The sequence below is a fragment of the Hemibagrus wyckioides genome, linkage group LG20, assembly GCF_019097595.1.
Source record: "Hemibagrus wyckioides isolate EC202008001 linkage group LG20, SWU_Hwy_1.0, whole genome shotgun sequence".
Lineage (NCBI taxonomy): Eukaryota > Metazoa > Chordata > Actinopteri > Siluriformes > Bagridae > Hemibagrus > Hemibagrus wyckioides.
Window position 1 is genome coordinate 16136206 of NC_080729.1, and position 22728 is coordinate 16158933.

At 39.7% G+C, this 22728-nt stretch overlaps 1 long non-coding RNA gene across 7 annotated transcripts in view; it reads right to left on the reverse strand.

The window, feature by feature from the left end:
• Positions 1 to 523: 523 nt before the first annotated feature.
• LOC131370588 (uncharacterized) overlaps positions 524 to 22728 on the reverse strand; it is a 34965-nt gene continuing 12760 nt past the window's right edge. For 6 of the 7 annotated variants that reach the window (XR_009207439.1, XR_009207435.1, XR_009207436.1 and 3 more), the window contains exons 2-4: positions 21446 to 21509; positions 12232 to 13130; positions 584 to 924 (exon numbers count right to left, since the gene is read on the reverse strand). This is a non-coding gene — a long non-coding RNA (uncharacterized LOC131370588). Of the gene's footprint in view, positions 925 to 12231; positions 13131 to 21445; positions 21510 to 22728 lie in introns of all 7 variants that reach the window. The other variant, XR_009207440.1, reaches the window with a different exon arrangement.

Below are 22728 nucleotides of genomic sequence, written 5' to 3' on the forward strand. Positions count from 1 at the left end.
AGAGAGAGAGAATGAGAATGAGAATGAATGTTGATGTGTGTATGCGTATTTAAGTCCAGGTTCTCACCCCACTCCACCAGTTCAGTGCACTTTAAGCAGCCCACCCAAGAGGAGATCAGTGAGGCTGAACAAGTATTATTCCATGCATATGCATCTCTCTCTCTCTCTCTCTCTCTCTCTCTCTCTCTCTCACTCTCTCTCTCTCTCCACACACCCACACAAACACAATTAGTAATTTACATAACTGGTACAAGCTGATGTTTATTTATTTAATTCCAGTCTCATTCATACTCAGGTTGGAATAATCATAATCCTAAAGCAGTAACATTTATAATGTGCATCATTTTGTTAAGACTGCATTACGGTGAACTGAAGAGACAGACACCAGGGAAAAGTTCAAAAACTTTATTGAACATGGTGTAACATTAACATCAATTTAGAAGGAATCTTTTTTTTTATTCAGATGTAAATATGCAAAGATTAAAAACAACATATATGCATATGGATGTAGAAGAACATAAAGTAATAATTTATTAATGTGTATATATATATATATATATATATATATATATATATATATATATATATATATGTATATATCTTCTATGCATACTTACCACTTTTGATCTACTTACCTCCTGTATCCAGCCCAGTGTTCTGAAATAACCCAGAGAAATGAATGAAATGTCCGTGTTGTTAATCAAAAGCAACCTGAGAGTAAAGGTAAGTTCAGCAGAAACTCATTCTGTACTTCACAAAAATCTCTCGAGTCCCACGGTGAAATCCTGATTTCGAGCAGAATGAGAGCAGCTGAACATCACTGTCTTCACGCAGGTGCTGTCTGTCTCATCACACACTCCTGTTGGGACACACTTCCCTTGTCCTCTTGTCCTAGTCTATATCGCTGGCAAAACCGGCCTGTGTCTGAGGAGCAAAACAATCCAATGAGGAGACAATATCAGTATCATTTATATATAAAGACAATACATATAAAGACAATATACCTAAAGACTTTATATATAGGCTTTTGTTATATTTAATGATAATAGATGAATTAGTCTGTATTGAGCCTGGATGTAGTCAGTCTGATTCACACTATCTATCTATCTATCTATCTATCTATCTATCTATCTATCTATCTATCTATATATATATATATGTGTGTGTGTGTGTGTGTGTGTGTGAATGAATCAGACTGACCACATACAGGCTCAATACAGACTAATTCATCTATTATCATTAAATATAATAAAAGGCACATTTTTAAAATACCAAATGTAATAATACACCATAGTTTAGTAGTTCATTTAAAGTACAGTTTAAATGCATGCAAATATTATTAAAATATTAAAATCTCGCATATAAAAACGCTCAATAAGTACAACAATATAAAAAAAAAAAACCCTGCTGAAAATACTCAATGCTGAATGAGAGGAAGATTTCTGTAGTGTCCACTCTTTCTAAGTTGAAATATTCTGTATAATACATATGACCCGCACTTCTATTCCACTCCTAAACACTGACTTTCCTGCTCTTTGTTTTCTTTTTTTCGACAACGTATAAATGCACATCATGAAGAAGAAGAAAAAAAAGAACACAAACCTAAACTGGAAATAAACGAACTCTGACGCTCGGGTGAAAATAGACTGTTGTTAATACGCTCCAAAATATAACCTGAATACATTATCATTTCAGTATATTACATTTTGTGTGTGTGTTCTGATGAATAGTTACACTTAGGTTACATCATGTTAGAAGTCATCAAGGATTTAATTAGATAGCGCTTTATTGGATGTTGAACTGGAGGCATTATTCACGTTTATAAAAACGCTTCAAAGCATTGCGAGGAAATTACACTGAATTGTAAGCACCGTCATTAAATTTGTGAGTTTGAGTTTCAGAGAAAATGTTAGTGCTTTTACTGAGAGTGTAATACAAGCCTGAGCTAAATGAGTCTCTCTGGTGTCTGGAGGACTGTGAGGAGGGGGGAGCTGGAGGCTACGTCCTGAAAAAATGTAAAGTCTGAGTCTCCACACACACACACACGCACGCACACGCACACATGACCTCTGAACCTGTCTATAGACACAGGTCACCCCACACAGACTGTCTGATCCCACACACACACTCTGTCTGGATCCTCGATTTGACCTCTTGTTCTGGGAAGTGTGTGTGTGTATGTGTGTGTGTGTATGTGTGTGTGTATATGTGTGACGAAAGAAAGTCCTTTGGGAGGAAACATAACATGGCCTCTGGGACAACAATCGTAGACAGACAGACAGACGATGATCAAAGTGTGCGCTCACTCAGTAATATACGTAACGGATAAATATACACATATATAATATTTTGCAAAACGAGAAATAATACATCATTGAAAAGCTGTTTCCTGGTTTTGTTCAAATGTACATTAACCTCAAGGCTTCAGCTCTGGCCCTAATACACCCAGTGACACACACACACACACACACCGTACACTCTGTTGGCCGTAGCTAATGACACTAGTGAACTGTATAGTAGTCATGATTAATGCTTCATTTCTTTAATGTATCCAATATACATTTTTAATCCTTCAAACACATTTTTGCGCCGCTTGACTGCTAACGAATCGCTTCCTGACACTGACCTAAGAAAAATGGTGCTCTTCTTCTATTCGGTGAAATGAATGCAAATGACTTGAGTGCCTTCATTTGTCTTGGTGTGCAGTGTGTTAAGGTGGGTGTTAAATAATACTGCATTATTACCCACACACACACACACACACACACACACACACACGCACACGCATATAATTTGTTACATAAAGTTGCTTGTGGACTGCGTAATGCTGTTTGTGTAAAGTCGAGCCGTTTTTTTATAAAAAGTTTTAGAGACACTAAAGTAAGTGTCCGGATGTAAAAATAGCCTAGTATTTATACGTAGTGAAGGTATTTTAAAATTCGTCACATTACTGTAAGATCAGGAAAATAACATGGACTGGATCCACAACATGGCCAGACATGAGGGGTGGCATTATTATAATATATTTCTGATTAAGAGGTGTGTGTGTGTGTATGTTGGGGGGTGTAAGGGGTGTCTAGTCAGCAGTATGCAGCAAGATGGGAGACAGAAGGGTGTCTAGTCTAGTAGGAAAGTGTGTGTGTGTGTGTGTTTAGGGGGGACATTGGATTTAGCAGTGTATCAGGGTGTCTAGGTCCAAGTGGGGGAATAAAATTTGAATGAGTGATGGGGGAGGAAGGGTGTCTGGGTGTTTAATTATGTCTGTAAGGGAAAGGCAGACACATCGGTCAGTGGTGGCGGTGGTGTGTGTGTGTGTGTGTGTGGGAGAACGGTGTATTTAAGATGAAGATTTGGAAATGAATGGCTAGACTGAATTTAGTCTGTGTCTGCACTAAGCTCTGATCAGTGCTCTGTGTTTCACTCCACACGATGCTGATTGGTTTATAAATACACAAATTGTCAGCAGAAGAATTTCCTACATATTTTGTGTTCGTGTTCAAAGGCAACTGCACCGAGGCCCAGATTTCTGATGACATTATCATGCTAAGTGAGGGGAAGCACACAAGTGCAGAAAGTGGAGAGAATTTGACTGCGTGCTTTTTTTTTTTTTCTTCTTCTTTTTTCTATTCTGGGATTGTTCTGGAATGATTTTTTTTCTTTTTCTCGCTAGTTCTCCAGTCACAGCCAACTGATGAAGCCAAGAGAGAGAAAAGTGTTAGAAAAACGAGGACAAAGTGAGAAAGTTCAGTGTATGTAGGAGGGTGTTAGTCTGCGGTCCCGTTCCTTTCCTGAACCCCCTCCTCCGCCTGGATATTGTGTGTTTCCAACAAAGACGTAGCCTCTCATTAAAAATCCATGTCATTGGATCACGCCTCGGCTGAATCGGGAGATTGTGGGCAGCTTTAAGAGGCCGTGACTGAGCTGTGAATGGGTGCCAGAGGACAGAAATGGCGGCCAGGCCTATGGGAAGCAGGAACCCGTGGAGAGCCGGGGCTAAGGGTCACTGCCTGTCTGTTACACCCCAGAAATCTTTTCTTCCCAAAACTCTGCACAAAGAAAGTTAACACTCGCTGGAAAGGATTTGGGGACGCTGCTTGAAAAAGCCAGGCTGAGGCATGACGTCAGTGTGTAGTCCGACATGTTTGATTAATTTGCCGCAAGATGGTTTACGATTTCACAGTAAATACAAATCACTGCCGCTAATAGATAAATACATTTACAAGCAGGTGCTTAGCTACATAGAAATAGAAATTGTGTCCAGACGGAAAGGATTTTAATATATTTAATAATGATCATTTTTGTTGTTAATGACTGTTGACTTGTATTTGCTCATGCTGCTTAAATTTTAGGCTAAAATTGTTCCCCTTTGGCTAATAAGGGATATGGTGGCATCGCTCTAGCGCTAGCTCTAGCTACTCTACCTGTATTCTAACTAAAAATCTCCTGAAAGCATCGAAGAAAAAGTTAGCAGTGAAGCATGAAGTGACAAAAAGTCCTGATCAGCAAAACCACAACAAACTGAGCAGATGACTTCATGGTTCTTCATTTTGCTTTAGAAGGAATTTTGAAGGAAACACTGAACGCGGCCAATTTTGCTTCCTGTTGCACCATTTGGATGTCTGGACATTTTTTTTGGTACATTCGTAAAAAAAAAAAAAAAGGTGCCAAAAATGGTTCCTTAGAGTGATGCCAAAGAGGAACCATTTTTATTTTCCAAATGAGTTATTTCTGGTCCATGAATTTTTAGCCTATTTTTTTTTTTTTTTGTTGGTGTTGTTGCTTTTTATTGTGGCACCAATCAAACGGTTAAAGAGCCCTCAATCAGAAGGTTCTTCACTAAACCCAGGATTTAAAAAAATGTTTATTAACGTTTTTAACTTGTATTTGTGTATTTCTGAGCCTAATCTGATTCCATTCATTTCACTAAAATCTTTAAAATCTGTATATTTACTGCAACAATAAATTGGAAGAAATGGGTAACAAAACAGGAATAACGCTCTAAAATACAAAACAACACACCAGCAAATCCCTTTTCTCTTAATTCATTTATCTCTTGCCACAGAATCTAAAGCCTTGCAGTCTGTACTTGTCCACTGCAGCTGGGCGAGATCGTTTCTAAATTCAGAACTGGACCATACAGTAGATGTGAAGTGGGCCGGTGGGATTCTGCTGACGGTGGCCATCTTAGTGAGCTGGCTAGCCGAGCCCCAGCAGGACTGTGTAAAACCCCAGAGATGGAGGAAAGAGGCCACACTCTGAACTCTTTGCTCCGTCCTCTTTCCTGTACGCCTATAATAAGCACTCGCTCTGATCTGAAGCGCAGCTTTAATAGAGCGTTTTTCACACGTCTTTTCATTATCTTTTTTCTAAGCCATGAAATGAGACCCACAGGGCAAATATGAGAGATGGCACAATGGTGCACTGTGTACAGTGTGTGTGTGAGAGAGAGAGAGTAGTGGTGAGAAACACACACTTGCAGGTGATTCTGAACATCGTTTCTGTAAATCTTTCCTCATATGAGCAAAAAAAATCTGCTTGTACACGTGTGCTCATGTTCCTTATACTGATCTTTACTCAGTACAGGAACTCACACCGTCTCCTCCCACTCCTGAAATTAGGACCCCTGGGTCCCACTCCATAGCTGGCCAGTCTGCATGCCTAACAGAAAAGCCAGGTGGCACAGATGCTCTGCTCCTCACCTGGTTGCCCTCTGCTTCCTAAAATAAGTGGATGATGAGCGAGCAAACCTTTGGACGTATTATTCATCAGAACATAACCAAGCAGTGCTGTGCTGAAACTTTCCGGTTACGAATGAAAAGAGAAATTTGGGCTCAATTACAGCTTTTTATACTATATGATCTATAACCAACTGCCTTGAGTTGTGGCACAATGCTAATCATTTAACACTAGACAGTAAAGACTTTATTATCAGAATAAAATGGCTAGAATATACAATGACCTTTTCTTTAGAAATGAAAACGAAAATATTTCTTCAGGTATAGAAATTTGGTGACACAAACAGCAACAACATATCAGATTATTTTGTGCGTTCTTAATTCTCCCAGTTCTCTGAAAGAGAAACCCTTTAAAAAACCATAGTGTTTTACATAAAACCTCTAACTAGGGAGAACTAGGGTTCTCCTAGTGGGATAGACTGAAGAATACTGTGTAGAACAGTGCTATATAGAACAGTCCTACATATTTTTTTTTTTTATAAGAGTGAGACACATTGGTAGCGTTGTATGTGATGCTGCTATCTTTGCCCCTGAGGTCCAACTACATAACGTGAATGTAGCAGCAGTTCAGGAGTTCTGAATCCTGATGATGCCACAAATGGAAAGACATATCTGATGGGTAGGAAATGGTCAATTTCTTAATAAGCAGGAAAATAATGGCGAATTATGGTTCTTGTTAAAAGGGGTTTGGAGGAACTGCCATAGCTGAAAGCTTCCCTTTTTTTTAAAAAAAAGTTCCAAATAGACCTGCTTTAGGACCTTAAAAGCCTTGAGAAGTATACTTGACTGGTGACAGATGTAGTTTTCTGGTGTAGAACGTTCTGGCATTTTAAAATATTAAGACCGAGAAAGACAGAGATGGACAGAGCAAATGAGTGACAGGAGGTAGGAGGTTAAATCGTGCCTGCTTTTGTGGTGCCCCAGCTGAGCGGACATTTTGTTGACATGGGATAAGGTTTTAAGCAGTGGGTGGGAGAAAAAAGAGAGGCAGGGGGAGAAGTTTGAGGAGGGGGAGAAAGTGAGAGGCCCACAAAAGTGTCATTACTAAGCTTGATTTCACTGAGCGCTGAGATGATTAAACCTACAGCGAGAGGGAGAACTAACGGGTGTGTGGTGGTGGTGGTGGTGGTGGTGGTGGTGGAGGGGAGGGAAAGGAGAAAGGGAGTTTGATGCAAGGACAGGTCTATTGAAGCGGTGTTGGTGGAGGAGGGATCTTTTTTTCTGCTGAGTAAATGAAGCTTAAAGTGGTGGGTATAAAGGAATCTAAGCCAGCAAGTTCAAGCGGACCACTCGCCCCATTCATGCTCATCCTTCCTCAGCCAGCGTTCGGTGAGGTAATGGCCTCTCCTCTTAAAGGGGTAATGGCAGCCATGCTGTTTAATATCAAGTGCAGTTACAGTTAAGGGTCTTCTCATGTTTCAATAGCAGTGTGGATTATTTCTAGACAGCCATTAATTTGGTACCCCACTTGGGTTTGTATTTCTTTGTTGTAAGTGGACTAACCATGCCTTTGCCTTTTGTTTGAATTCAGTCCGGACGTAGAAATGACTACGGGGTATCCCTAAACCTTTTATAAGTAGGGGGAAATGAACTTTTCAGACTAATATCTTCCAAAAATGTTTCACACATTGTTTATATTATATATACATATTTTTTTCCAGGCTTTTAAGAACACATTTAACACAAGAAGAATGTACAGAAGTCATTCTCATGGCTAGACTGGGAAGCTGTCGTAAGGTTGTGATGGACAATGCAACTAAATGCACAACATCAGATGTGTTAACTCAAGTTCATCATGAGTTGGAGATACGACTCTGTAAGATGACTTACAAAGAAACGGCAATAATCTAGAGGATGCTTTGGAAGTAAAGATACATTTTGCTTTAACGTGTTAATTTCCCTATTCTTTAAGCATGCATTGTATTTACTGTTAATATCAATTTTTCTTTTATTTATTTTTTTGCTATTAGTTAATTGATTAACAGCTCAAAAAATCCCACTGATTGAGCGTTACCGATGCCGAATTTGATGTCGCGATCTCGAGGGTGGGTGAAATAGTCCTACGCCCTTTTGGAGTATCCTATCAAAACAATTGCTACTTTCATATCTGAGCCAAAAGGACTGCAGGGACAGTGGGCTGTCAAAAAGTTGCTGAGAGGAATAGTTCAATACAAAAAGAATAAGCGGTGGAGAACCTCAGCCTGCTGAAAATATCACACAATAAGTGACTCCATGGTGCAGTGAAGTCCCTGCTGCACATCCCATTGTTTCTGAATAAATACCTATTGTTTTTTTTTTGGTCCATGGAAAGTTCTACCTCAATCAGGAACAATGTCAGGGATTTTGATCCATGTTTGTGTCTTCATTCTCATCGTTATGACATCACTAGGTGCTTTGTATAAATAATGGTGGAACTAATGCCAGACACAAAAGAGAGCAAGGGTGTCAGTCAGGCTGCCATTGTGAGAAGGCAAAGACAGGAGGACCAGCCAACAAATTATGGCAGCCAGTAACCATGGGAAATGTTTGCACTATGAGCGGAGGTTGGATTAAATGTCTTGCTTTCACAATATTATACCTCTGTGATATTTCTAGTAGGGAATGTGAAATGAGGGGTCCCCCAACCATGTGCTCTGTCTGCCTGGGAGCAGCATCATAAAAGAAGCGAGAACTTAAGCAAATACAGCCTCAGACTGATTATTAAAGAGCCAGGCTCATTTACATTTGGTCCCAGACAGGCAGAGACTAGGCTAGTCTTGCACATGAGGAGACGAGCAGACAAGGACCCCCCTCTCCTTTGACCTTGACCTTTGGGGTCGTTCTTCACCTGCTGCAGAGGCATTCAGGCCACTATAGGCGGCCCATGCACTTTCCATGCGTTCCCACGGCCCCGAAAGTGTTCATGAAGAATGAGAATGTTCTTGAACTTAATATTTATGTTTGCTTTTTTTTTTTCTTTCTCCAGACTGCTATTGTCTGGTTCTGTTGGTGTATGGTCTACTAGCTCGTCTTCCACTTTAAGATTAATATTCTCAACTTAGGCAACATCAGTGAGCTTGTACGTGGCTGCTTTATGGACTGTTAATGTCTGCAATGAGGTATGGCAAGAGATCAGTGCCAGAAATAGTTTCTTAATTTTGAGACAACGAGTAGGAGAGGAAAAAAAAAAGAATGTTTTTTGTGTGTGTGTGCTTTGTACCATCCAGACTTGCTCCTTTCAGTTCAGTGAGCAAAGGGGGTCATTATAATACCGGGCGAAACCTGCTAGCTCTCTTACTCTGATGAAAAGGAGTACTGTGTGCTGATATAAACCACCATCAAAAAACAAAATACTAATATCTACTGCTAATATTCATGTACATGTATCTACAGTTTGATTCCTATACCTCTATATCATTTATTCCGTTTATTCTATTAGTTTTTGATTGTTTGAATATCACACACACACACACACACACACACGTTCTATGAATTTAATGGAATAGAGAAATGTCGTGCAAGTATTTCTGTGTATTTGCTGATAATTTGTTTTTATTCAAAACTGTACATACTGTACATACCTGCAGTTGGGCATTTGCTTTGTTTTACCTGTTTTTAACTAGTCCAGGTCTTTTTTTTTTATTTCTCACAATCACGCTTAGAACGAATGAGCTAAAATGTTATAATTCAGAAGCATGTTTTAGAAGGAGCACTATAATGCTCAGCCATGTGTGCCGCTATATGTTCTCCATATTTTCAACATTCAAATCACTCCTGGCACATAAAGGGTCAACACTGCTGCTGTACTCCTTGACTTCCTGTTCTTATTCGAAGGTGATTGGCTGTGGGCAGATCCTCGCTTCTCTTATTGTGCAGACCCAGTGGCTTTGTGTCACCTTATTCTACGACTGAGAACATCTGAGAATCTCGTCCATGTTTGTTTCTAAAAGGGAACCCCCAGAATTTAAAGGAAGCCCCGATATTGGCGTGATGGATCGGGTTTATTCAGTAGTGGTATTATTTGAGATGGGAGGGGGGCCGTGTCAACATGTCTTCGCATCTGTTTAGGCTGGATGACATATGTGCAGTCAGGCTAGGCTGCATATGCAAATGACTTTCTCACACAGACATATACGCTGAGCCAGACACTATTCACTCGTTTAACCCCGCCCTAAATGAACGCACACCCAGACTGGATTCAGGCACTACGCACAAAATAATGGGTTCCCTTCTGTCCGAGACAGACAGACCTCCCTGTGCACCCCCATCCCCCAAAGACGAACCCCAAAAACCCCCATGTTCAAGTGCAAACCCGCCACGCATTCACTGTAGATCCCACTGAATCCCCCCGCCCCGTGCTACTGCCACCAACACGCTCAGCCGAGAGCAGACGAGCAATGCGGGAGCTCCATTTTTATCGCTGTTGTGTGTCTCTACTTTGCCCCTCCAACCCAGGCAGACCCCGTCTAGTCTAGTCGTTGTCGTTGCCGCCATATCAAACCGAAACAAAGGTAGTTCTGTCTGTTCGAGTGTACCTAATGATGGTGCTCATTTAAATATGAGAAGCTAATGTGGTTATATCAACCGTCTTCAGTCTAAGCTGTCGGATTTCTGCTATGACAGACCACACGTAGAAAAGACAGCAGGCAGCTGGCTGACAACACTGAGGTTTAGAAGAAGTTTGCTTTAATCTTATGCTACGTTTGATATCCAGGGGAGGTGCCATCTCCATTTTTCAAATACAGAATTCAGAATTAATGCCGTATTTTAGGGTAGGCTAAAATGAGCAAGATGATGTCCCAGATTTCTGACAGCTCTTGATCTAAAAAAACAGGGCTTTCATTTCAGAATTAGACACAAAGTGGAGTGAAAGATTTCGCCACCTGGAATAACAGTCCTGACTATAGTGTTGGTAAAGGAACTCACAATGAATACATTTACACCTCGACGCAGGAAGTGCTTTGACACTATTTGTCATATTCACACTCTAGCATAGACAATGCAGACTACTACTCCCTCGTCAAAGCCGAGCACAGTTATGTGTCTCGTGAATTAAAAATCTATGTTCGCTGTGAAGCACTCAGTCATGCATGACAAATCTGATCTGACTGTGATCTGTCCAAAAGACCAAAGAGGCAGATGATCGCGTACTGTATATCGGCTTTACCAGTTACGGCAGATGCCAATGCTGGCATCAAAGGCATTATAAATTATTTATAGTACCCACATGATGGCACTGATCTGTCCTAACAATAGGAGGTCTGAAGCGAAACAAACCCTCTGCCGCATGGCACATGTTCCCCACAATGGGCACGCCACTCACACAGATGGGTCTGACGACACACTCGCTGAGCAAATCTAGTGAGCTGTGTGCATAGCGATGAGGTAATTATGGTCTGTCTGCCCTCCTCGACTCCCCTTGTCTTTACAGTGAGCGATTTGCATACTGGAAAGGGGGGCAATTGTCGGTTGACGGTGGAGACATCTAGCTCCCATATGGCAGCATTAGTGCAGCATCCTCCGAGCACTAGTGAGAGCTATAAAAAAATGGCTCATATAGGGCATAAGATTATAGGAAATAAGGCAGGAAACACGCAGAGTTAGACAGATAGACAGAGGGGGGAGGAAAGGTGTGGAAGACGGTGTTCTTTTCTCAACATGCTCCCGTCGAATGATTTTCATCTCAGCCTTCGTGCTTGCAAACGATTAGCGGCGTTCTCAAGCCCCGCCAACTAAATGAAGGATATGCAAATGCAATTAGGTTGGATTTGCATATGGCTAACGGTCACACAGATGGCGAACAGTAAAAAAAAAAAAAAGAAAAGAAAAAAGGCGCCGCCATCTTTTTGGAGAGAAACAGACAGTCGGCAGCGGTGGCGGCCATTTTGTCTGTGGCTGTGCCAGCCAGATGCTCCTGGTGCCAGCAGGATGACAAAAGTGGGGCAGATTGGCATCACCACCCCCATAACGCTCTCTTAAATGAACAAAGGCGCTCTCATAAGGTCCAGCAGACAGCAGTGCAAAATGCGCGGGACTGAATCATGCAAGTAATCAGATGCATTTGTAGGAGAGCGGGTTCGTTAACGAAATGCTTAATTGGCTTCCTAAGCAATAACAGCCAAAGTATATAGTGCATCGTACCAGGAGTTATACTGAAGCTTATTTCTCGGTTACTATTCTTCCTTTTCAAGAACCGATTTTAAAAATAAACACTATGCAATTTTATAACCATTGTGTACTATTACCTAGTGAGGCATCAATCCATAAATGATCGTTTTCAGTAATATTCTGATATTAGAACTGTGTGTATGGACTGATATTCACATTTACAAATTAAACATGTAACCACAACAAGGAAAATAAATACGTTAACCATATGTTTTTCTCTTCACTGTCCTGTAGCTAAATGAGAACAAGATGAACATTTGATGGATTTAAATATTGGTTTTAATAAAAAAAAAAAAAAAACTTTAGGTTTATTCCTAATGTAAAGGGTGAGGATACTGAACACACTCACCTTAGCAGAAGTTTGAATTCACTTTTTGAGCAGCCATCACTGTTCTTCTGGGCGATCTTCAGTCTTTTACACTTTGTCTCTTATTAAGTCCACATCATGTTCAGCAACCAGAAGGTCTCCCTTTTGCTGACTATGTTGTGAGCTGGTTGATTGTGAAAGAATTGGCAATTACAAAGTGAGTTTCTTGGTGCAGAGTTTCTGGAGCACAGCAACGTGATACAGCTGCTTTCCTCTTTCAAGTCTTGCCACTGAATAGGCAATGAGTTGCTCGGGGGAGGAAGTCCATCCTTGTAGATATTTGATATATCTGAATGATTTTTCTTGCCACACAGAGGTGGAAGGTGACATGTACGGACACAAATAGAGAAATGGTGCAAAAAGTGAGGGAAACACAAAGCGAGGACCTTTGCCATCTTCAGGAAAAAATAATTGAGGCTTGTTTGGATTGTAGAGGCTGCTCCAAAATAACATGGCCTCGAGGAAAACCAGACACACAAACACATGCGTGTGTAGGTGTGTGCTAGTCGTGAGTGTGTGTGATTTTGTGAAAGATAGCATAGCTGTATGTCAGTATGTATTTGTATGTGTGTCAGCGTGTATGACCATGTGTGTGTGGGAGGTCATCTGGCCTGAAGGCTCAGGGCTAGGTTGGGTGATCCAGCATCAGTCTCTCTTTCCCTGTATTGATTTCTCTCTGAGCTCTGAGCTCCAGAGGTGCTGTTGACCGAGCGGGGTTCAGGATGCTTCTCAAGCCCATGACGCCTCACCCTGGCTGGCCTTGGTGCACTCCCACCCTTCCCAGCGATGCAGAGACGGACTTGCAGAGGGGGAAGAGAGCCGGTGGCAATGTTGGACTTCATCTCTGCCTCCCACTCTCTTTTTTTTTCTTCTCATCCTCTCTACAGAAGAAAATGGAAAACAAAAAAAGAGAAGATTCAGAAATCAGCGTTTTGTCTCAAAGGGCTTCATGAAAATGATCATGTTTCATTTGTGCTTAAATCTACAATCACCTGTAATTTATACAGTGTGAACGCTTTTCACATGCTTGAGGCTCGCATGTTGTGTATAGTAGTGTGACCATCGTGGTCAGTTTGTGGGAGTATGCAGCAGTATGGTGGTGGAGGGGGTGGAGGGGTGTTGTCTTTCAGACACAGTAACTCCATTCATGGGGCACAGACATGGGTGTTAACTCACTGTCCGTTTGGGACAATGGAGCCTAGCTAACATTTACACTTTCCTCACCCCATTGTTAGCTCAGTCCTAGCCACAGTTATTGTATTTAGTGTGGATGGATGGAGAGATGGAGGCCCTGGAGGTAAAAGAAAGTGGGGGGACGTTTATGTGTTTGTCAGTCAAAAAGGTGGCAGTTCCTTGCTCTTAGATTTGGACTAGGGGTAAAGAAAAGATGAAGATATTATGGTATGTATTTTTCATTGCATGTTTAAAGACAAGTACTGTAGTTTATTTTTCACCAACAACTGGAACTGCCAAAGTAAACAGTGACCAAAAACCACCCAGCTGGAACCTGTAGTATTGAAGCAGTGGGAAAAAAGTACTTTTTAGTGTCAAAGGTAAAACTGGCACATGTACTAACAGTGTCTATTATAACCTGAGCTATGATAATAGTCCATGTGATATTGTTATAGCCTGCATAATCCACATACCTGCTTTAGCCACTACACAATGAGACAAGGGTGGAAGACTAAAGAAGTGAGAGAGAGAGAGAGAGAGAGAGAGAGAGAGAGAGAGAGAGAGAGAGAGCGAGCAGATACAAGGATGGGGTGTGAATCAGAGAACTCCTGCTGGGCCTTTGGCTTTCTGTTTCATCTGGAACTGAAATGAAATGAGTGACTAGTGCGAGACATATATCTGTGATAGCATCTAGAGGATACAGCAAGAGCTGATAGCATGAGAGAGAGAGAGACAAAGGTGGGGAGCAGAGTGAGTGAAAGGGGGATAGTAAAGGGAGATCACAGAATACATGATAACGAAAAAAAAAAAGCCCTATGGGTTCAAGAGTTTAAGTAAATCAAACGGAAAGCTTCATAGCACATAGTAGTGCTCCCGATGCTACAGTTCTGATGCATTTAGGAAGCTGTGAGTACATTAACATTTCAGCATCTTCTTTTCCTCAACTGAGATGAACAACATGAGTACCTCAGAGGAGGACGAGTCAGTCCCAGTGCACACATTCTCTCTCTCTCTCTCTCTCTCTCTCTCTCTCTGTGTGTGTGTCTGTGTCATTCTCTCTGTCTGTCTGTCTGTCTCTTACTCACACACAAACATGCACACACCGCTCTTCACTCTAACTGCTCTTTATTTGTTTCCCCTATGGTTAACTCTGACAATTTGTCACCATAGCAACCTCCCCTCCTTTTCTCTGCATCCCTCATACCAGGCCTGGGGTGAAGCTCACCTCAGGGGGCGAGTGAGGGAGAGACAGACGGAGATAAAGAGGAAGACGGAAATGAATGGACAAAGCAAAATATGGTGTGTGTGTGTGTGTGTGTGTTAAGTGGTTTATCTCAGCATATTTCATAGTGCTTGCTGATGTAGGCATGGAATACCAAAATAAAAAAGAAAAAAACTGGGGAATCAAGCACCTGTAAGCAAAAAGTATAACGGCACAATTTAATAAACATTTGAACATGCTCTCCCACTCTCCAAATCATAATAACACCATTTGTATAAACATATTTACAAGGATTAAGGTTCAGGTTAGGGCTGAGGTTAGTATTTGGACCTTCATTCATATGACATTGAAAGGAAAACCATTCATGACACTCTTGCTGTCTGATTTGTATGAAACTGAAAATTTTGATCATATCAGGATATTTTAGGAATTGATTCAGAATACAGATTAATCAATATAGCTATATGGATCAGATGATTTGGACTGATGCATCGACAATTGAAATGAATCAAATCAATTGATTATAAATCAAACACTACTCAAAAAGGAACGAATACTTGTGTGTAAATATAATGAATATTTTAAACAGATGTGAAATTATTTAATAGGCTTGCAACATCATTTGCCTGTAACTTTAAAAGTAGTCCTTTTCTACGTCGTCATTGTCTTCAAATGTATAATACGGCTACTCCAGATTTTCACATAGCAGATTCAGAAAATTATCAAATCCATGCCTTAAGAATGAAAGTGTATTGTATTCTATCATGTACAAGCCTGAAGTTTACACCTGTACATGATATTGTGATATCTACCAACACTGTGCTTGAACACACTTGGGCATGAAAAGAAACCTCACTCTAAATATTATTTTTTTAAATATTATTTTATTTATATTATTTTATTTTTTAAATATTATTTGGTTATTTTATACAAAACATGTATGTATATTTTATTTTGTTTGTATATATTGCATAATTTCTTTTAGAACCTTTTTAAATAAATGTTGCTATGTTGCCATGTTGTTAGAAAATCCTCAGAAAAACAAAATGTCTTGACAAATAATCTATCATGAAGCACAGTGCTATGATATTTTTTGCCATTTTGCCCATTGTTTCAAATCTCTGGTTTGTTAGGATTGTTTTAAAAACGATGAGGAAGCTAGATATTTGTGGAATCAGATGTAGTAATAAACTTGAGAGATAAACAGATTAATCAGAGCCAATCAATCCTGTGTCTCTCTGTTCTCTCCAGCACCGATCTGGCAGACTGAAATGCGGAGCTTCACCACACACGATATTGATCAGAAGAGCTCATCTACAGCTGAGCGTTGAGAGCCGGCAGCAGCAGCAGTGTTCTCTACTCACCCCAAAAATGGCCTAACGCCTCGCACTCGCAACATTACAACCTGATCAGAGACATGCAGCTCCTCTGAGAGAACAGGTAGCTCTACGCTTTAGTGAAGCCTAAAAGAACCTGTGCATCAGATCCTTTGTTCCAAAAACCTGATAATTATTATTGGCTGTGGGTTTGTGTGACAGTTTACTTTTATGTATGAAATGGATCTGTAAATATTTTTAAAATATTCCAAAAAACAAAGATTTTAGGTAGGTTTTTAACCAGTGATTATTTCTTTCACACAGAAAAATAAATCTGGTTTATTTCCTAATTTTTAAATGTTACATGTTTTTGGGCTGGAGTTGCTTATATATCTGGCCAGATTGTTACAGTAACAGTCGCAGCAGTGTGTATGCTGAATTATGTTATTTTATCATACCCCTGACATCCTGTAAGAAAGTAGAAAGCATAGCTGCTATAATTAGATGAGGTCTTGCCATGAAATGCCTTAATGTGTCACATTTCTTATCCATGTTCAAATTTCTAATGTCATGAGATACACAATGTGGATTAAACTACATTTTCATAACAGTGTGTTTTTTAGATTTTTAATAAAGGACCGTTCCCACAATAAATCTCAACACTGTATGCTTTATAAAGCTGCTATAACATGCAGTAGGTTACAGTGTTAGATGCCAGGTGGCCCTACAGTGTAGTTCTCAGTAGTTTTCCCAGCACTACCCACTTTCTGCGCTATCCTCAAAAACAAACACATTAATGTATGCCGTTGCTTTGTTTATCTAGCTCTGTATAGACAAAAGCTCCCAGAGCATGGGAATCACCTGCGTCTGTGAAATCGTTACCAGTATCCCCTCTTCGCCTCATTTTCTCTCAAAAGCCCAGAGAGAAGGGCTATTCAACCTGGAGGCTGTACGCTCGATCCGCTCGCCGTTTTAACATTCTATACATTCCCACACAAAGCATGCACTGATTCGCACTAAACATCCTCGCATTGAACTAATTAGAGGGAGTCCTCCTGTTCTTCATTTCCATTTGAATTTGGAGAGAGAAGCTAGAGAGGAGGTAGGGTAGAGGCAGACGCTACACGCTGGCTCGTATTAACTCAAAAGACGGGCTTGTGTCTTTGAGTTTTCCAGGAACATGAAGAAGGGTAAACAAGGCATGGGGGAGCTAATTGAGCGTGACACGGCTGCGAGTGTGTTCTACAGGGGGAAACTGTGGTGAAAAGCTCTGAGTGCGAACGCTGCCCGAGGCCTAGCTTTAACACTAATGACGACTGCATTATGCTAATACGGAAGCGTCAGTGAATCAAAAAGGACAGAGGAGCTTTTTAAGCTTTCAGCAGCACGTTTACGAGGCACCCTTGATAGAATGCAATGGTGGATGTACTTCTAATTCAGCAGGTTGACAGTACGAAGCAATAAAAGTGCCAGATAAAGACTGAGAGGAAGTTACTGATGTTTTATACAGATGCTGATATGTTCCCGGTGGATACAGAAGTGAGGATGATCTAGTTGTGTTGACTAAAAGACACATATTAGGATTCAGTACACTACTCCTTACAACCTCTTATGATATTGGGTGTGATAAAGTATACACTGTGCCAACAACAGACCAAGCTTCATTTTGTAGGATCCGAACAGGATGTTCTCCACACTCAGTGTTGTTCTAGATGAAAATGTTACTCAGGACAAAAATAATCTTACTAAATTCACTCCACACTTTAAACCATATTGTGCTTATTTCTTTGGAAAGAAAAATTCTTCAAATGAATGGAATTTATATTCTTATGTTATAGCCACACATTATGTCTTCATGACATGACTCGAAACACGCTCTGAACCTCTAAATATTGACAGTTTATGTCTAAATCGACTATTTATAGAAAATGATTCCAGCATCATAGCATGAAATAATGCATTACAGCAATCTTAATTGCTTTTAAAAAAATCTATTGCAGAAGCTAAATGCTTGGCATCACTATCGAGAAATGAGATATTCTTAGTTTAGCCAAAGACATAAAACAAAAGCAGCAATGGGTGAAATAGTTTTTTTTATGGATTGTAGAAATTATTTTGTACTTAATAATGTAGAAGGGTTTAATTTCCATACATCTCATTGCTTTATAAAGTTCTGTAACAATTATTACATACTATACATCTACTATATTCACTATGCATGAGCAGCACACATCTTTACACCCCACCTTAAAAATGATACTGGTTGTGCTTATGAGGGAGAAAAATGTCACAGCAATGATTTCTGATCGTCTTTCCCAACAACTAGCCTGTATTTTTTCCCATGTAGGATTGAATGAGCTCATTATTCTAAGCACATTGTCATGCTGTCAGTCCTGCATCTCTTCACATTTAACGATGGCTAAATAAAAATTCTGAGATTTGGAAACTACTCCCCAGCTGACCCCCATCTCTGTCTTTCACACATGCACACACCCTCTATTGGCCACCGATTATGGACATAGATCACAGATCTTATTCAGTGCTTCTCAGAAAGGCATTCCAGCTAAGTTGCTATGTGTTCCACTAACAGATCCAGCCCCCTTGTGTTAGTTTGGGTTTTCTGTCTCACTAGATCAGTCTGTCTCACCCCTCCATCCCCCAACAGACACACAGACCATGTACAAGGCCAAGTTTAGCTGCAGACTGGACTAGTGAGACAAGCTAAACACTCATTTATATATGCAAATATGTATTACTGTCAATCAAATATTTAAAATAGAATTATTAATAATTTCTTCATGCATGATCACTTTCATACTTAAGACCTTGTGTTAGGTGTCTGACAGAGGCAGGTGTCTGTCACTAACCGTGCTTTCTGTCTCACTCTCCGTCCCTCAGACAGCTCGTTAATTTGCACGGCTTCAATATTCTCTTTCGCTCCACGTATATATTAGAATTGTGATGTGACCCTTACAGGCTGTGCGACTGTTTCGCGTCTCGCTGGGCGTGGGAAAAAGGGCTCTACTCTTTTCACAGCTGCTTCTCCCTCTGCACCCCACCAGCAGAGGCCCAAATGCACCCTCGCCCCTCGTCTCCCGTCTCCCCCCCCATCCTTCACCCCCGTCTTTTCCATTCAGCCTCCAGTCTGCTCCCTTTCAATAATCCCCCCCTCCCTCCTTCGCTCATCGGCCTTCATAAATACATCTCATTATTCAAGCTCTAGTTTGCATAGAAATGTTAAAGAGGCCAGCCTCCTCCAGCTAAGCCTGCCACTGCTAAACAACACTGCACTTTAAATAGGCTACTTTACTTTTTCTCATTTTTTTCCCCCCTTTACTTACACACCAGACACTTTTATTTTGTTTTCAATTACAGCTTTGATTTCTATCTGGAATGTCACTTTCAGAACTTCATTTTTACTCTGCGCTTTTTCATATACTTGAAAAGAAGTGCGAAATTACAAAGGGATAAACAAAAAATAAATTGTAGCATCTTTCCCCAGAGGAGCAGTGGGTGTGAGGTGAAATTAGCCCTCTTCTGTTCCACAGTAGGCACCCTGCTGTACACCCTCCCACACCAGCACTTCCCCATTCACCAAATTCATTTAGAGAGATTTATTTCCTCTCACACCTCATAATGTAGAGGGCATAATTTAAATCAACTTATGAGAGCAGAGCTGCAGCACATCATATGCATACAAAGCTTGGGGTGGAGAACAACCTCTCGACCAGTCAGACATCTTTCTCTCCCCATTTCAATTTATATACTTCACAAGTGTAAAATATGACCATGCTTTAGAGGCAGATTTGGCGTTTATATTCAGCATATTCTGCTCTAAAATAGACCCACTGTATTTTTTATAAGCCATTAATTCAAAACCAGCTAAAACTTTATGGATATTGTGTGGCCTGTTGAATGCCTCTTTGTAAACTGAATTTATAGAGCGCCTCCAAGCTTGTTAAACTCTCTGTTTCACTACAAAATATTTTATTATTGCTAAACTCTGTGGATCATAAAGGGATGTAATCATGGGTATAGTTACAAGAAATGCACAGTTTGCTCCTAGACAGAATTAACAGCTACAGTGTGTTCAGATTTAGCATCAGATGACAATGTTGTGGTTTGATTTCATACTAAAATCATTTTATACAAACAAACAGTAACTGTATCCTTACACTTAACCTTTGTAGCCTATCTCTAGGTGATATTTCCATAGTAATGAGGCAACTTGAAGTTGAAAGTAAATACAGAAGGACTATAACTGCTTAGGGACTGAAATATGTTTATTTTACAGTCTGAAATCTAACACTAACACTAACAGCATTTTGTGTTAAAGAACATTTTACTCTCGATGACAATGTTTCCGTGGAGAAATCTTGTGTGCAAGATTAACCTGATATCTTGCAAAATTCATACACAGTGTTAAAATTATCTGGGACATCGCTTCCCCCCAAAAAAACCCACAGTACAGTCCAGAGCATGTAAATAGTAGAGAGAGTGTTCACTGCGAAGCTCGTTCCACCATATAATTTGTGCTGCGGTTCTGTTATATGAAAGGCTCCAACTGATAATGTCACACCTAGTCCTAAATATAACCACTGGACAAATCTGCAAATGTTGGAAATACAGTACAGAAGCTCAGGTCTAGGAAATGTCTAGACAGTGCAAATTCATACAGATTGAAATCGAATCACCAAGAAAACTTAAAAACATTCACGTAGAACTGTTTCATCTGTTGATGGTACAATTTGCTTGTATATTAGTCTAGAGAGAGAGAGAGAGAGAGAGAGAGAGAGAGAGAGAGAGAGAGGAAAGATAAACAACAAAGTACTTCTATCCCAAAGCAGGTGGCAGAACAAATATTTGTCTTATTTTTGAAGCAGTTTTGATTGTAACACTCTGAAACTGGGCTCATATAAACAACTGTAGCAATATGAACAATTTAACATCAATAATGGTAAAGAATAGAAACAAATAAATGGAGTATGAACCTGCTTATCTATTTTGATTGCGCAAACTGAAATTGTTGAAAACCATGTGATGGATATTGAAGCTTCTGACGTAAAAAATGCGTAGACAACTGAGAACATTGCAAATAGGTTAGAATTGCTTCTGGGAATAATTAAAGCAGCTAATCTACAACGTTAATTTTCCATCACTATTGAGATTTTTGGTGCTTGAACTTGTTTGAATAAAAAATCTAAGTAGAGGGACGTCACTGGACTTCCTCCTTTACTACTTTTTCGTCCAACTAGCTTTGTGCAGATTTTTTTTCTTTTACACTTCACAAGACCTCATACCAGCTTAAACAGTTTGTAACCCAAGACGTGAATATTGTTAATGAAATAATAAACACATGATACGGTAAATGGACTACTCTAAAATAGGCTCTGTGCCTTCATAAAGGTTTAACAGTTTAAGATGTAGATTCAATTCATACACAACACTCATATTATCCAATCATTACGATGTAGATTGTTTTTACCTGTAATATCGTGTTGAGCCCAGCCAAGCAGCTGAGGAATGATCTTCTTGACTTGGCAACAAAACTAAAATCACAGAAAGAACACGTGCGTTAATGAACTGTTTAAAAGCCTTTTCGATATATAAATTGTAGTTGTAAGTGATCTTAAATAATGATCCAGAATAACCCGTACTGATGCTGATACTGGACCTCATCCTATATATAATGGCAAAATATATATACTTATTTTATTTTGAGGAAAGCAAAAATATTTTTCAGTTCTGCATTGATTTTACACACCCACATGCTCTTCACATTATGTCATCCCCAAAACATGCACAAAAATACACATATAGAATAAGTGACCCTGAATAAAAAGTTTGCAGTTTTAAGGTGAACAAGTTGGTGTTTTTGCACTTCAGGAATATACAAAGGTTATATTAGGGCTTATATTAAGATATTAAACACTACAACTCACAAAACAATCTATATACTCCCCTACAGTATATTATTAGAGGTTTCAGTATGCAACTATCTCATACACTTTTCAGTACACTCTGAATGTTCTTCAAGAATAATGATCCTGCTATTATATCATGTAATAAGCCATATTATGTTTTGCAGCTAAATGTATAACATCCCCTTCAAACTGCACTGTTACAATGCTTTCAAGTAGCTTGGTTGGATTTACTGTTGAGATGCAGGCGAATGCAGGAAATGAGAGAGGACTACAAGAGGATGACCTCGCACTAATGTTTACACAGTCATGCATAAATGCATAGAATATAAACCGAGATTCTGTGCTAAATGAGGATGATGTCATTCAGGCACTATACAGAGCGAGTATAGTTGTGTTTGTGTAGCTGTATATAATAATGCAGTAGAGTACATCTTTAAATATAAAATATTTTAAGTTATTGCGGTTTGGAATTTTCACATTTTCATTTTTCTAATAGCAAATGAAGAGATTGGGCTGTGAATGAAGAAGGAATAGGAATATTGGACAGCAAGAATTTGACAGATGACAGCTGAGCTCTTTCACACAACAAGCACTATGTTTGTATTGGATTTTTCATATTTTCCAATTAGCTGAACAGCAAACACAGAAGGATTATAATGTTGGATAATAAAGAATATAATCTTAATGTTGTAAAATGGATACACACTGCTCCTTGTGTCTTGGTTTAAAGCACTCCTGAGTCAGAAATAATTACTAGCACCAATAACAATGAACCAAAATGAGTCCCATGGAAACATTAAAATTGGAATAATAACATAATAATAATAATAACTAATGTAGGTCG